Source organism: Aythya ferina (assembly GCF_964211825.1).
Source record: "Aythya ferina genome assembly, chromosome: 8".
NCBI lineage: Eukaryota > Metazoa > Chordata > Aves > Anseriformes > Anatidae > Aythya > Aythya ferina.
Genome location: NC_140304.1, coordinates 22,377,065 through 22,392,623, shown reverse-complemented (window position 1 = coordinate 22,392,623; position 15,559 = coordinate 22,377,065). Strand labels below are relative to the sequence as shown.

Sequence of the window (15,559 nt, the reverse complement as noted above, 5' to 3'; positions counted from 1 at the left end):
AGGGACTAAAGACTGTTAAACGGATTTGGAGAACATCCAGAACGCCACAGTGATCCCAAAAGAACAAAGATTTCATCAGAAATCAGTTCGAATTTGCCCTCAACAAAGCGCAGGTAAAGGTTTGGATTTAATTGTTATTTCTGGCATTCTACCAAGGAATAAAATAAAAACAGCTATCAGGCAACATGGAAGAAATGACTGTATTGCAAATCATTCATCACAAGCCAGTTACCCAGACAAAGAAATAAGTCAACACAAATCCCAGGGAAAAATCAAGTTGAAGACCCAGGACTGATGCCTAAGCATGCCACAACTCCAGGCCACATCCACGGCAAAATTTAGTACTTGAAAGTCTGAGTCTACCGCAAGCTATACCTCCAGAAGACAGCAGTGTCTCTGCTGTGGAGACAAATCTACAGCCACATTTTGTCAACCTGTGCTTGGTAATGGGCTAGCCTCCTCTACTGAGGAGTATGTGGTTACACACTCTTGACAAAGACCCTCCAACAGTTGGATTAAATATCCTTTCTCTAAAGGTATGGGGACATGGTACACCCTAAAGATATTTCTACCCAAAATGAGAGTCCAACACCTCACAACGGTGAGCTCAGCTCAGTTACGCAGTTTCTCAAGAGGATTCATGGACTCTCAGAACAACCACTCCATCATACGCTTTTTTCTAAGCAAATCGTAGCTTTGCCATAAAATTAGTATTTTTATTTTCCAGCACCTTTGCAAGCATGATACATTGGCTGTGGGAGAAGTTTAGGGAGCAATTTCTGCTCAAAATAAGTCCTTAACAGTTGTCACAGTATGACCCATTCCTCTCACTGAATAGTTTAAATTTTGCATAGCTTTTGTGACTATAACCAAAATAATTAAAAAGTGAGCAAGGATACAAACACACTTCCATTGTGTAGCCTGTTTTACCTACCTTAATATCCACAACCCTAAAGCACACATCTAAGAGCTAAACAAAATGTGCTCTTTTTCTACGATCACCTTCTATCACCAGCCATGCCTATATTCATGCTGACATTTTCAAAATTCATCATAAAAGTTACATATGTTTCTCCCATAATAGAACATATTTCTCCATAAACTACGCATTAATTGAATTAATCCTTAAAGAAGTAAGATTAGAATTTCAAACAACATTTTAGTAAAGATTTAAAAAGCTAGGCCACTATAAAAAGAAGTTGAGGAAAATAAGTGAATTATTTAATAGCATCACTCCAGAAGGAGCTTTACTGCATAAACTTACTGAATAGAGAAGCTATTAATGATCCTCGGCCAGTTAGACACACCAAATTAGCACTGTTTTAAAAATGAATTGTAAAGATTTTTGGAAAAAAAAAATAAGTTTGTGTGAATCCAGAACACCATAGGAGTACTGAAAAGTAGGCCATAGATATGCCTATTTACACAGCCTTACAAAAACAGGGAAATTTTCTAGTCCTGAATAAAGTGCTACTGACCTGCCTGCACAAAAATGGGGAAAAAAATCTGCATGACATTTTACTGGCCTGTCGAGGAAAGAAAAATTATTTTGACATGCGGTGTTAGACAGAAGCAGCAGAGCAAATCTCTTTTGAAATACAAAAGGTAAAAAGATCTACCCAGACAGATGAAGATATTTACAGAGTGGTTGGAAATCATTAATATTGTACTAGGTTTTTAAAAGAAAATACATCTTCCCCCCCCCATCAATCTTGAGTATTAGTTCTCTTAGATGAATTCAAACAAATCTTTATCTTCTACTGTTATTTCTCATAGATGTCTATAACATTCATAAGGTAACTCCTTTCAACTAAAAGCAGACCTTTTCATTTTATGAAGTGGCATTTTTTGTTTCTGATCCAATAAAATAAAGAGCATCAAAGATCATTGCTTCTTACAGCCTTTTGGAGGGTCGGATGTCAAAAGGAGACGCAAGACAATCTGTTTTGTGAACAAACTGGCACATTTGCAAACACTGCACTTTCGCACACAGTAATAATATTTTAAAATCCTGATCAGCATTTCATATACAAAAGCACTCGATCCAATAGAATAGAAAACAAAATTTCCACAAAAGCAGAAGACTCAGCTTTTGCTGCTCCCCAGGCAAGTAACATCTCAATGCCCTCACCCGCAGAACCTAACAAAGAAACTCTGCTCCAGCACTAATTCGCTCCACCTTTCCCTCTCTCCAGTTCCTGTTGGAACACATCTTCTAACCCTCCTCTCAATGCAAAATCAAGTCAAAGTCTATCTTCCTGCCAACTTGGTGCCCTCTTCACTCCAAATTATGCCTGGTAATGATGCTGCCCATCCACTTCTGACAGGTAACTCCATGGTGTTTCCTACCACGCTGGGAGGGATCTCCGTACTTCCATTAGCAGCAGGCTGGTTTTGCAAGGGAGATGCCACCACTGCACAAGGGACTGCCTGTGCCTGTTTGGGCGCTGCTGCCATTTACCTGATGCTGGCATCGAGCCCTGTCTGAGCACCATTCATGTATGACCTGTTGGAGCTTGCTAAAAAAGATCTCTAAAAGAACAGCAGAATTGGATCGTTCCCTCAGTTTTCTGAGCTGGAGCCTTCCACAAGCTGCCTTAGCAATCACTGAAGCCAGTGTAAGGACGAGAAGACCAGGCAGCTGGGAGACATGGAAGCTGTCTAATGGCTCACTGCTGGCAAAAACAACAGCGCCTCGCTGCGCAGCCCCAGCCCCTTGGGCATTCGCTGCACCTATGTACTGCTTTAATCCACTAACCAGCAGAAAGCTGTTCAGCTCTTCCCCTCCCCCTTCAGTTTTTTTTCTGCTGCTTCACTGCAATGGTCCAACACCAAAATAGCATCGGTAAGCCACAACAACTGGGAACAGGAGTGGGAAAGCAGCATCTCCCCCATTTTTCCTTTTGGCTTTAGCCAGCTGCAGTTCATCTATTCACTGCTCAAGGAAGTTGCATGGATAAGGCTCAACTGCAGAGGGCATGCCCAATGTTAAGCAAACTGGTGACACAAAGTTCACTGTGTTCACAGCAAAGCACTGGACACGAACTTAAGAACAGACACACTGGGTCGCATCAAAGCTCCTGCTATCCCTAATGTCTCTAGCATATCCTGCAAGCAAACAGCGAGAGAAGAGCAAGAACAGGACAAGTATCTCTGCACTTCTCCAAGCACCTCCGTATCCTGCAATACTCCCAGCGGTAGGGACTATCCTAGTCTGGTGTGATTTGTCTATTGAGTAGCCCCAAGAAGATCTTTCCCAGGAGTTCCACAAGTTCACCATCCGCAGCGTGAAGAATCATCTCCTCCTGCAGGGGTCTGAACCCAGCTCCTACCAAGTTTACTTGACTTTTCCTTGCTCTTACGTTGGGAGATGAAAACAGTCAAGCTCTCTTCATGCCACCCGTGATTTCACAGACCTGTCACATCTTTCTTCAGCCAGCCCGCTCCAAGTCATTCATCACGTGGAGGCCATTACAGATCTCTGATGACCCGTGCTGCATTTCTCCATACTTCTAGCTGTACTATATTCTTCTGAGATGAAAGGAAGGGGAGATGAAACACTGTTTAATGTATGGACAAACCACAGATTTAGACATGGCATAATAGTGCTCTTTATCTTATTCTTCACTCTTCTCATAGCATTTCCTAAGATCCTAAGATTTGGTATGCTTTCTTTGATCGCTACTAAGCACAGAGCTGATGGTTTTATGGCTTCATCTATCAGTCTCAAGATCCCACCCAGAGTGGTGACAGTCAACCTGAGTGCACCACTTTTTATGAAAAGTTCAGGCTGTTTCCTGCTTCCAGTGCAAATCTGCTGCACCTAGCGTAGATAAATGCAAGATATTATGCTCTCTACACTATCCCTTTAATGCAGGATCAGGGATACAGGAAGCATTTAATGAATTATTTCAGTTAAAATCTGGAAGTTATGCGGCTCACTGAAAACAAGACAGCAATAGTAAAAAAAAAAAAAAAACAAACAAACAAAAAACAAACCTGCATTTGGGACAAAAAGCTGCTCAAGTGCTCAAGCGAGCACAGCGTGTAGGATAGGGCAGTCCTACTAATGGGGCAGCATGCAATAAGGAGTTCTTTGGGGCTTTGATCTTTTAGCTATTCAAAACCGCACAGAAGTTGAATGCAAGAGGTACAAGATCCCAAAGGATTCCGATTCCCACTTCTCTGCAGCAAGCTTCTGAAGTTCTCTTTTTATGACCACCTTCCACCAAAATAAATAAATCACTTTTAAGTAAAAAAATGTAAACCGAGGCATTTCCACTCAATCCCTTTCATGTTTTTCCGCCACCTCATCCAGAGTCACATGCTCAGTCCTGACCTTTCCAGATTCTCCTCTCTGCCTCACCACACTTATTCAGACTATCAAATTCATTTAGTGAAACTATCCTATCCTTTCACACTTGACTCTTTTCACAGACAAGCAGTTCATTTTCATGCAGACCCACTTTTAACTTCAAAAGGTTGCTTTGTATCTCAGCTTCTGATGTGCTGTCCCTCGTTTAAAACACTTTCAAATAAGGATTTGAAAAACATTGTAGCTGGGAACCCTTCAGTGTCTTCCCCATCCCTCCTTAAAAAAGGAAAGGAATCCACTATTCAACCACGCAGTGCATTCACACAGGGTTTCTTTAGCTTGACAGTAGGTCTCTTAGCTTGTCTGCACACAGTCAAGGTCACAGCGAGCGCTTGGAAAACCAAGCCCACAGCTGCCAGGTGGAGTTTATCTCCTGGAGCTACCTGCACAGTGACACCTGCCTTGATGCTGGACCTCCTCTGAAGTCGCTTGTTTCCAGTTAGCTACGCAGTTACAGCAAGGCAGCCCTTTCGAGGAGATCCAGCAGCATCAGCAAGAAGCAGGACAACCCAACGAACACCCAGCACCTTCCTGGGACAGCTGCACACCTCGCCCAGAGCAAGAGGAGACAACCCGCGGGCAGAACGAGCATCCCCTCACCATGCCACCAGGCATCCCACACATGCAAAAAGCTCTGCAAAACTGAACACTTCAACTTATCTCACACACAGCCGAAAGGCTTTTCACCTGTTCAGAGTTGCCTCAGCAATCACCCAAAAAAAAAAAAAAAGAATTAACACGATTATATGCAAATCCATAAAGCAATTAGGTGGAAAGATACGGCGGAATGTCTGGAAAACTTACACCTGTTAAGCACACCTACAAAATATATTTGTGTCACAGCAAACTATTATGAAAACTAATGTAGTAGCTTTATTCATCAAAACATTTTTCACTTTGAGGCCACAAATACAGCAGAACATTTGTTCATAGCTCACTTCAGAATCACAGTTTAAGAATCATTTTCAACTTAAAATATTTATAACTCAGTAATTTCAGGGGAAAAAAAAAAGCATACTGAGTAGAGTAGTACATTACATCAAACTTCTCATTAATTTCCTGGTGAAATACTTGAGTATCCAAAAACTGACTTTTAAGTTAATTTTGCACAATTTGGACACTCCAAAGTCAGAAATTCAGAGCTGGATCCTGTGTAGTCACTCACAAAACCTGTATGATGAAAACATACTATAATCATGCTGATTTATTGCCGGAATAGGAAAAAACGTACTAAGAGAATTTTTAAAACCACATTTTTATTCCAAGAGGGTTTTTTTTGTAAAGGCTTTTTCTCCCACAAAACTTACCAGCTGCATTTCTACAACAGCAGCCACAGCAACATACCCAGTAATGCACCAAACTAAGTCAGAATTATAGCCACTTTTCTCCTCATTTTGCTCAGATTTGGGCAAGGGTAGGATTTTTCCCCCCGAGTTGTAATATAATAGTTACTGCAGATCTTCAGAATAAGGGTAAGATCAAATTCTTTAGCATAAACACCTGTTCCCCTTCCCTTAAATCAAAATGGAAAATACAACAATTGAAAGAATCATTGTTTTTACATCAATTTTACTTTCTTACAGCAGGCATCTTACGTCAAAGCCATAGCAGTGAAAAAGTCAAACAATTTTCCAGCTGGCTGCAACACCCACTGATAAACAAAACTGGTCGAGATGAAATCATGTCTTTTGTATTAAAATACTGGTCAAGCTGCTGACAAGGAGACAAATGAGTTTTTAAACCATTAATACACGCTCATATAAAATTAAAAATGATCCTAGAGAAAGAAATTTGGCTAACAGTGATATGCTGCCTCTTCCAGTGCAATACTTCATTTTGATTTTTTGAGAAGTTATTAAAAAGGGAACATCTCCACTTGCTGGAATTCCATTTAATTCGTTATTGCAACGTACACTTAATGCAGGAGATTAGATTAGATTTTGACAAGTCTTTTTACACCTCTCAGGACAGCACTGCTATTTCTCCTCAGGCTAGTAGCTTCAGCTACCAGCTCACCTGCACGGCATTGACAACCCGCAATTAACAACTTCCCCCCTGCCTCCATCCCCTCCCCTGGCTGGTGGCAGAGCCTGGTGGTCCCACACTCCCAGGGACCCGGCTCCATTTCGGGATCACCCAAGCCTTTGCCAGAGGAAGAGGCAGAACACAAGCTCCAAATGGAGGCCACTGCTAATGGAAGGTGGCTAGCAGGACTGCTGGCTGTCCAAATATTTAACAGCTCTCCGGGTCAGCTGGGTTAATCAAATATACTTGTGCATCCTGAGGGATTGCCCATTATTTGGGTTTTCTTCAAGTCCTTCCCTGACTTCAGGCTCTGAAGAAGTACTGAGCCCTGAGCAACTATTAATACGTGCATACAAAACGCGATGAAGTAGATGTCACTTCTCTACATTATCAGCTGAAAACATTGGGAAGTTCTTCCAAAAGAAGTATTTCTGCTGCATACGAATAACACGGCAACCCTTCTCAGCACACCCTGATGGGTGCTGGCAACACCAACGCCAGGTATCTGGGAACCCCAGTGATGCCAAAGGATGTAACCAGACCATAAGCAGGAATCTCACGCACATTGTTTCTCCCAGACTTAACCATTAAAAATTACCAGAAGCAGAGAGCACCGATGTGCACGGACGAAGTAGATGCAAAATGTTTTCGATGTACGACAACGGCAATGAAAATAAATTTAGGATTAAAACATAGCTTACTTTCACAGGTTTCTAATAGCATTTGTCTCCATTCAACAAGAATTTATGCACCATTTCAGCCTGATAAGAATTTAATTCTAGGTCATAAAGCTTTACAAATTGAATTCAAAGGGGAAAAAAAAGCAGCATTTCCCAATTATTTCCATAGCCCCACAACTAGAGGCTTCAACTCAGGAAACACGGAAAGCTGCCACCACAAAAGCAGAGCTGACATACGACCCCTGAATACAGTGGCACTAGCAGACAGCTATACTAAAATCAATACTAATTCTGCACGCTTCTGTTATGAAAATAAAGCTATGAAATTCCCCCATGCCCACCTGCCAAAGGGACGAAACTCAGACCAACTTTGTCGAAGAGGATTTTTAAAGTCTTTCTAAAGGCATGTAATGGATTCCAAGATTGAACGTGCACTGAATGTTCAGTGAACCAAATAATTTTAAATAGATTCCTCGAGGGAGTTTATTTTATATTTTTAAATCACTGAGACCTTGCAATGACGATCTGATTCAGAAGAAAAGAAAGGCCAGTGCTCGTGGGGGTGGGGTGCAGGGGGGGGGGTCGGTTCTTTCAGGGTTTTTTTTTTGAAAGAGGAATAGTTGTGCCTACTATAATTTCTTGCTACGGATTTTAGAAATGCCATAATCTCTACAAACCTTAAAAACTCACAAAATTTCTTCTGAAAATACACACTGAGCAGTTTTAAACTTCCTCCTCACAGAAGTACTACATCAGCAATTAGAGAAAGTTGGTCTGACAAAAACTTGCAAGAAATTACTGTCGGAACCAGGCAGCTCACCTCCTTCAGCTGCGGCTGCAGGAAGGCAGGAGACAGACCGGGTTCCCAAAACCACCAGGCCCAGAGTTGAAACCCAAACGTAGCACAAATTAGGTCAGTTTGGGGATTTCAGATTAGCTTCCTTCCCGCCCCTGCACAAACCGATGCCCACCTTACAGCCACCACGGCCCCTTTGCAGTGACAGCAGCGTCAGCACGAGATGCAGGCGCTCCTTCCAAGGGGAAATGTTTCCAACTGTGCCCGAAGTACGCAGGAAAACAAGACGAGGAGCCTCAACTGCTGCTGCCGTTAGAATGACTTCAGCAGGATTAGGCAGGGAGCTATGGGGGAAAAGCCTCAGACAATGAGGCCTTTCATGCATCAGAAACAAAACCTAACGTTAATCACACCAGCGATTCAGTTTCCTCTCCTAATTCCTAATCAGACATCAACAAATAAAGCGAAACACTTATTCTTATTTTAATGCCATGAAATAAACACGAGTGAATGGGAGCGCTCAGGCCGCGCTGTACGAATTCCTTCGCCCCTCTGCCTCCCGATGAATGGGGAGCTGGTTGGGAAAGCAGCTCCTCCATGCAGCCTGGTCACCGAGGAGGCCAGAACAGAAGATTTGGAAGACTGCTGCATTAACGAGCAGGAGAAACTTCAAAGCCAAGAGACGAACTCAGTTGAAACCCTCCTCCATACAAAAGAGACCTTGAACCACAGTCATTAGAAAAAACATCTGGCGCGCTGCTTTGATTTTCAACATTAGTCATTGGACAGAAACAAAACATCTTTTTTTTTGTTCCCAAAGCAGCAAATAATTGCAAATCCACTTCTACATATAACCTATCATTTATCACCTCATCAGCGACTGCTTGAGTCTGATGGAATTAAATACTCAAGTCAGGCAGTTTTTGTTAAAAGCAATAATTACATTGTTACTAGAATATACAATTAGGTAATAAAAAACAAAAACAAATCTGCCTAGCAATATTTTTTATGCACTCTCACAGAAATATTACCAGACTGGAAACAGGGAACATTATAATAATAAAAAAATCCACTTCCACCGAAGTATAGCTACTTCTAATTTAAAACTTCACCCACAGGCAAAAATACATAAATGATTAGCATTATAGTGTTTATTTTAATTACACTGTGCAACAAGAATCCAAGAGGCTGTTAACTCACTTCAGATGCAAAGAAAGCCAATATCTGAGCGCTCGTCCTCCCTTTATAACCTACACATTGTGCCAGCCCACCCCACCATCTAAACTCCCAAACACAATGTCTGCATTTCTCCTAACATCCAGAACTAACACACAAGAGAGGTATAGCTCCAAGAAAAAAAAAGAAAAAAAAAACATGAGGTGAGCAAATTCCTCACCTGTTCTTTGCAGACAACATTTAAGAGCATCAAAAATTCACTAGTCTTCCAAGCACTACTCTTCAAAGTTTAATAAGAAAAAATACATATCTTTAATTCAAACTTACATTTACAAATACTTCCCAGCAACATGACTGCTATGCAACGTGTTCTTTAATGCTGCACAACCCATGGTGCCTACCCTGCACACCTGATGATATGAGCAAACAAAACACAGCTCACGGCTTCCAGCGTACAAAAGGCATTTTCCTCGCCACAGCCAATCTGTTGAGCCCAGTAATTCTGTACAAGTCCTTTTACAATAAGCATTTGTCCATCTATCTAGATGGTTTTGGCCAATGAAGAAGCTTTTGATCACTCTTCAGAAGAAAAGGCTTGAAGTTGAGTATCTTCTAAGATTGTATGACACCAGCGTGGGGGGATCACTGGAGGAGCCTGACAACTTGTTGCCACAATCCTTCCGAACTCCTCGTTATCATCATTAATTACGCTCCTTATTTCTTACACAGACATAAGCAGAAGATTGTCACCGAGTTATTACAGCAGCACACTTTATTATTATGTTGCTCACAAAGTAAAAGCTCCAGGTAAGAAACATAGCAAGAGCCGAGCACAATTATCAGCAGTAACAGCTTGCTCCCATAAAGCTGCTCGAGTTTTATCACGGAGGCACACGTGTTACACTTCAGTGCATTCCTCCCGCACAGGTGAGAAGCGCTCCTTGCAGCCACGGCCTCCGCAGACCCAAAGAACCAGGGAAGTGAGCAGCAAACGAGGGAAACCAGGAGCAAAGCGTGCATTTAGCTGCCGGGAGGCGTGCATCTCTGTGCAAGGGATAGGACCTGCCTGCTCTACGCAGGGGCTGTGAGAACCCACCCAGATCTCCTCCAAAATCCAACCAGGGACAGCAAAAAGCTCACCATGCACCAAACAAGAGAAGAGCTGAGATACGTCTGCAGCACTGGCTTCCATGAGCTCTCCATGCACTGACCTATTGGGCGAAGAAGTGGGATCCTGCACCTACAGACAGACTTCAGAAAATGAGGTTAATGAAGTGCTATTCTAAAACACCTTCCCTGAGCCAACAATCCAAATAAAAGACCTCAACAGGTACTCATATCAGAGTTTTACCAGCTCTGAAGATGTAGCTGGACCCAGGGAAAATTCAAACCTTTTCACAACAGACTTCAATCTTGCAAGTGTTTGTGGAGACAATACTTTCTTGCAAAAGCTTAGAATTCTACCTTAATGTCAAGAGGCAGAATTAAAGCAGTAACCCTGCAATCTGCTGAAATATTTGTCTCCCTGGGTGTCACTCTTCAGGTCTGTGTTTTATTAACAGAAGCTACCCTTGAGCAAGGCTGCAACGAGGAGAGGGAGTCGGTATCTATATCATGCCTTCAAAAATGCATACTTCAAGATCAGGTTAAATAAGATTTTATGAGGATGTTTTTCACCACATAATAATGCATAGATTAGAATGCATAAGACTGTAAAGGAATTTTGTCTGCGCTCAAGAACAGTCAACAAAACCAATGAGAATATATATCATGAAATTATTTCCACACCTACTAGTTCATAGGCTTAAGAGGCTAATTTTCATTGTTTATTTCAATTGTTTTGTATTTCACTTAACTCTGACATAGAAAAATGTATTATTGGATTTCGCACGTATCTTCTAGTCAATTTGTATCATTTTGCAAATTCTGTATTACAAGTAGTTAAAACACAATGGAGAGTGCATTCATAAATTACAGGGTTTTTGTTAAGAAAAGGGAATTACTATCGATTCTGCAACAACTAAACCTTTGATCAAATTCGATGCAACAAATGCTACCAAGATACAAACAAACGTAACTACCTCATATGTGGAAAAAAAAACATGTCATAAAGACTACAACTTCATCTAAAAGAGGCCTTTTTTTTTTCTTCCTTCCTCCCCATCTTGTGTCTTCAAGGCACATGACACCTCAAGGCCTTTTCCAGGTGTCCAAAAGGACCAAGGGTCCTCCTGAACCACTTCCGTGCTTCTTCTTCAGGATAACAGATCAGAAGCACAACACGTGCCTGATAAAACATTTACATTTTTTATATAGACGCCATAACATCCAAACACTAGACTAGCCTTTCATACTTCTCGTATCTAATTTACCTTCCCAATTAACGGGCCCATGACAATAGATCTAGGCTGATGCGGATGACCTAACCTGTTGCTAGAACAACTACCAGAAGAGCTGTCAAACAATAATCCCGATTCCAGCCCTACTCACAAAACCCTCTAGGAAAGTAATGGCTTTTCCAAAACACTGCAAGACCTAAGTTTGTGAGGAAATTTAACTGAAGAATTGAGTACCATCTCATGAATAACTTCCTGCTCCTGCAGAGAGAGGAGTTATTACAAAGCTTAAGTGCCCGGCTGACTTCAGCAGTTGGGATGACACACGAAGAAAGAATCCATACACTGGAGGGATAAAAAAGCAACTACGCTATGTGGGTCCCATAAAATAGAACAGATGTTATCCTTTGCATACACACACGCGACTCAGTATCTAACGCTCCATTTGCAGGGGGAAAAAATAAGGAAAAGAGGCTGATTAACCCAAGAGATAATTCCTCTCCACAGTCAAATGCATGCATGCTTTGTTTAATTATAAGCAATGACAGGATTTCTAGTGCTGCTTTTGAGAAAGCGATACCACATGACCAGTCTTCGCGTTTTTTCTCTGTTCAATTTCATCTGACAACTCCTAACTATAAACTTCGTGTGCCAACCTAAATAATTCCTCTCTCTCTCAGTAAGGCTGCATGGAAGTACTTACCCACTTGCCAGCTGCAGCTGAAATTTTGTGCCAAGAAATAAACGTCTTTGGGCAGGTTGTAAACTGGAAGCTTCTATTCCTGCTGAAGGGCAAGAGCGAGAGCAGGACGACCCCATCCTTTCCCAGATTAATGGCATTTCCATATTTCAGCCACAGAGCAGACTGCATTCAATAAAAGCATCCAGACAAAGCTACTCCCTCCTAGTGCTCAGCTGAGGTATTGGGAGATGCTTTATCAATTTTGCTCTCAACCAGACTTTTTATGTACATTGCTTCCACCCTCTGCTCCAGAACTTCTCTCTGCATGTTTGACCTCTTGAAAAGTTCTCAGATAATGGACTCCTTGAAGGAGCGTGACATTATTCACCATTTTTTTCAGACAGGCACAGATGTGCACACACACCGGGTGCACCCTAACAGCAAGTGCTCCAGCTTCCCTTGCTTAGCCTCCTTTCAGAGCCCAAGGGGCCTTCAACCCTCCTACAGGAAGGAAAGGCACTCGCAGGCACTGGTGACCACAGCCCTCGTGAGCAATACACACTGAAGACCAAGGACACATCTTCCACCTCCCCCAGGGCTAATAAAGACAAACTGCAGAGAGAGCAGAAGGAACGTGCTCTGGGGCAGAATGGCTCATGGCTCTATCAGAAATTAAGAGGTTGTGAAGAGTTTAACGTCTTCCATCCAAGGCTGGAGCAGCCATGGGGTTCTCCAGCCTTGCAGGGCTGTTTTGCCCGGCACCCTGGGATGTGCAGAACCACCAGCCAGGCACCACAGCACCAGCACCCATGCGCTGGGCTTCCACAAGGGCACCACCACCATTTGCTGCCTCCCTGTCCTTCTCCAGGCCCTCAGAAGCCTCCCAGCTGCAGGACTTCACTGCCTGACTACACACCCTGCATTTTGTAGGGCTCCCCAAAGCTCTAGTAATAAATCATAATCACAGAAACAAAGTCACAGGCACGCGTTGCTCCAGCGGAAAGCAGTCTTTTCCTCCTCACTCCACAATCCTTGGCCCCCTTCCCATGCTGAACATCAACCTATTTCTCTTTGGTAGTGACCTGAATTTTTGCCAAAACCCTGAAATGCCAGTTACAAGATCAACTAAGAGAAATACGTAAAGATGAACACCTACACCAGTAAAACCCAAATACCCTCTCCTACAGAAAACAAAAATAAAACAAATGTTAGTAAACGCACACAAGCAAACCATAAGGTATATTAAAAGACGTCTCAAGACACGCGTGGCACCATGAACTTGGTTTAATACACACAGTGTATGCATACAGCATGCCTCCACCATCTTCACAAACACAGCCAAGTAGTGCTTGTTCCCTTTGCTTGTTAAAGCTCTACAACTGGTGCCTCCTGTATGCCCACATGTACCATTTCATTAAGCTCACTTGACATTAGATGAAGAAAGAGTACAAGAAAATTGCATATTCCCTGCCTAAAGTAAACTTGTCATTTAAACCTTGCGTATAGATAGAATTTGATACAGCACTGGCGCAGTGAGTCATTCTTCAGTTTTAGAGTTTGTACGACAGTATTCTTACATATGTTTTGCAATACTTTCCAGTTAGCTACCACCCTGTGTAATTATAAGTTTTTACTGGAAAGGAAGCATACATTTTGGATTTGAGCACAGCGCTATCGTCTGTAGAAATGCAGCTCGCTTTTAAGACCAGATTTTGAGCAAAAGTAACTGCATGTGAGGAGCCCTCACAAACTGCATTAAAGGTTAAAGTTAAGGCACTTCTTTTAAAGAGAAGTAAGCAATGATGGTGTGCATCGCAAATATTTTTCAACAAGCTCCTCCAAACAGTACACACAAGCCACTCACGTGCCAGGCTTCTTCAAAAGCTGTTTCTTCACTACACAAGTTAAAACTGCATTCATTCAAGGCTCTATATAGATTAACCGATATCTATTACAAGTGCTTTATTTGAGAACGTGTTACTTTACACCTTCCTGTAGTGCAGTGAGATAATCCATGAAAAATCTTCCCCGCCGTGTTAGTTTCACCTTTTGTTTTTAGCTTGCGTAACAGACGAGTCATTTAAATCAACCCTGGCTTCTAAGAGGCACTGAAGAAAAAAAAAAAAAAAAAAGGTACATAGAACTGAAATGGAAAGGCTTGTCCCATTTAATACTACTAACAAGATCAGCTCCAACTCCTGCCTAGTGGCACTGAGCTCACTCTAATGCTGTACAGGGATGTTTATGACTCTACAGGAGGCATCGGTCCCAACTTTCACGTGCACACAGCTACACGTTTACTACTCTGGTAGACCTCTTCAGTTATTTTATCTTTGATTCTGTTTTCTTCTTTTAAGCTGGTTATTATTAATCCTTTCTGCTATCTAAACTCAAATCAAATGGATCCGCTGAATTGTAGATCTCCCTCTGATGTGATGAAAAAAATGAAGAGCAGAAGTACCTCTGGACAATGAAAGGTAGCTGGTTAAGATTCAAGTACGTGCAGCAACAACTGTTTTTTTCCCCCTCCAAAATGCATATACTGCGACCTACAAGAAACATTTTCTGCTTAAAAGTAATACTTAAATGGAGATCTATGGCTGAACGTTATCACAAGGATTGCACTTACTTGACAGTCTGCTATTAGCCAACTCCATTATCGCTATTTGCAGTTTTTAAATGTACAGATTCAGAAGTAACTGTACAAAGCCTCCATTACAAGTGGATTTATGGAAAGCCACAGCAATAATCATCCTCATTAAGCATATCTTCCCACAGCCCTGCATTATGTGGACACAAAGAGGAAAACATTTCTTCTCTGTTACCCACAAGCTTAGATCTTTCTCCTTATAATCACAAGCTTTGACTGTCTTCTCTGCTTTTGCCAATGACAGTTAGCTAATGTTCCCAAAAGCAGGACTTAGTCTGAAGAAAAATTAAAAATACCTGCATAGCTCTCAGCCCACAGGCAGATACAGACACAGGGTGGAAGGTTTCTACTTGGATTTTCTGGACACCGACATTTTCATTGCCAACATGTGTGACAATAAAACATTATCTATGGCTTCTACTATTTTGCTAACAGCCCCAACCAGTATTTATTTCTCCAAGATATACTTACAGACACGCACATGCAAAGAAAAGGGCAGATGGCAATATTTGTAACTAAGCTGAATTATAAAAAAATCTCTTGAGCTGAAGCAACGCGTTAACTCTTTGGCCACAAACTGCTTTAACCCCTTCGCGCCTGCAGTCATGCCGCATCCTATTTCAATGAGCAGGACACGTGCCAGTGACGTATGCGAAGAAACGTGCACGTTAAGATGGTGGGCTCACGGCACAACCTGAGAAGTTCGATATTTGCACACCACGTGTGTGTGTGTCCCCCCCCAGGCCCCAAACGGGCTGTTTTGCCGTGCAGATTTTACTTCTTGCTCACGAAGGGCAGGCTGCTGGTCATGCACTTCGACGTGCGTCCTCAGCCCCACG

The 15,559-nt window shown here is 42.1% G+C and overlaps 1 protein-coding gene across 14 annotated transcripts in view; it reads right to left on the bottom strand.

Annotated features, from left to right (window-relative positions):
* PTPRF (protein tyrosine phosphatase receptor type F) overlaps positions 1 to 15,559 on the bottom strand; it is a 364,428-nt gene that overhangs the window by 347,044 nt on the left and 1,825 nt on the right. The gene's annotated exons all lie outside the window — the stretch shown is intronic.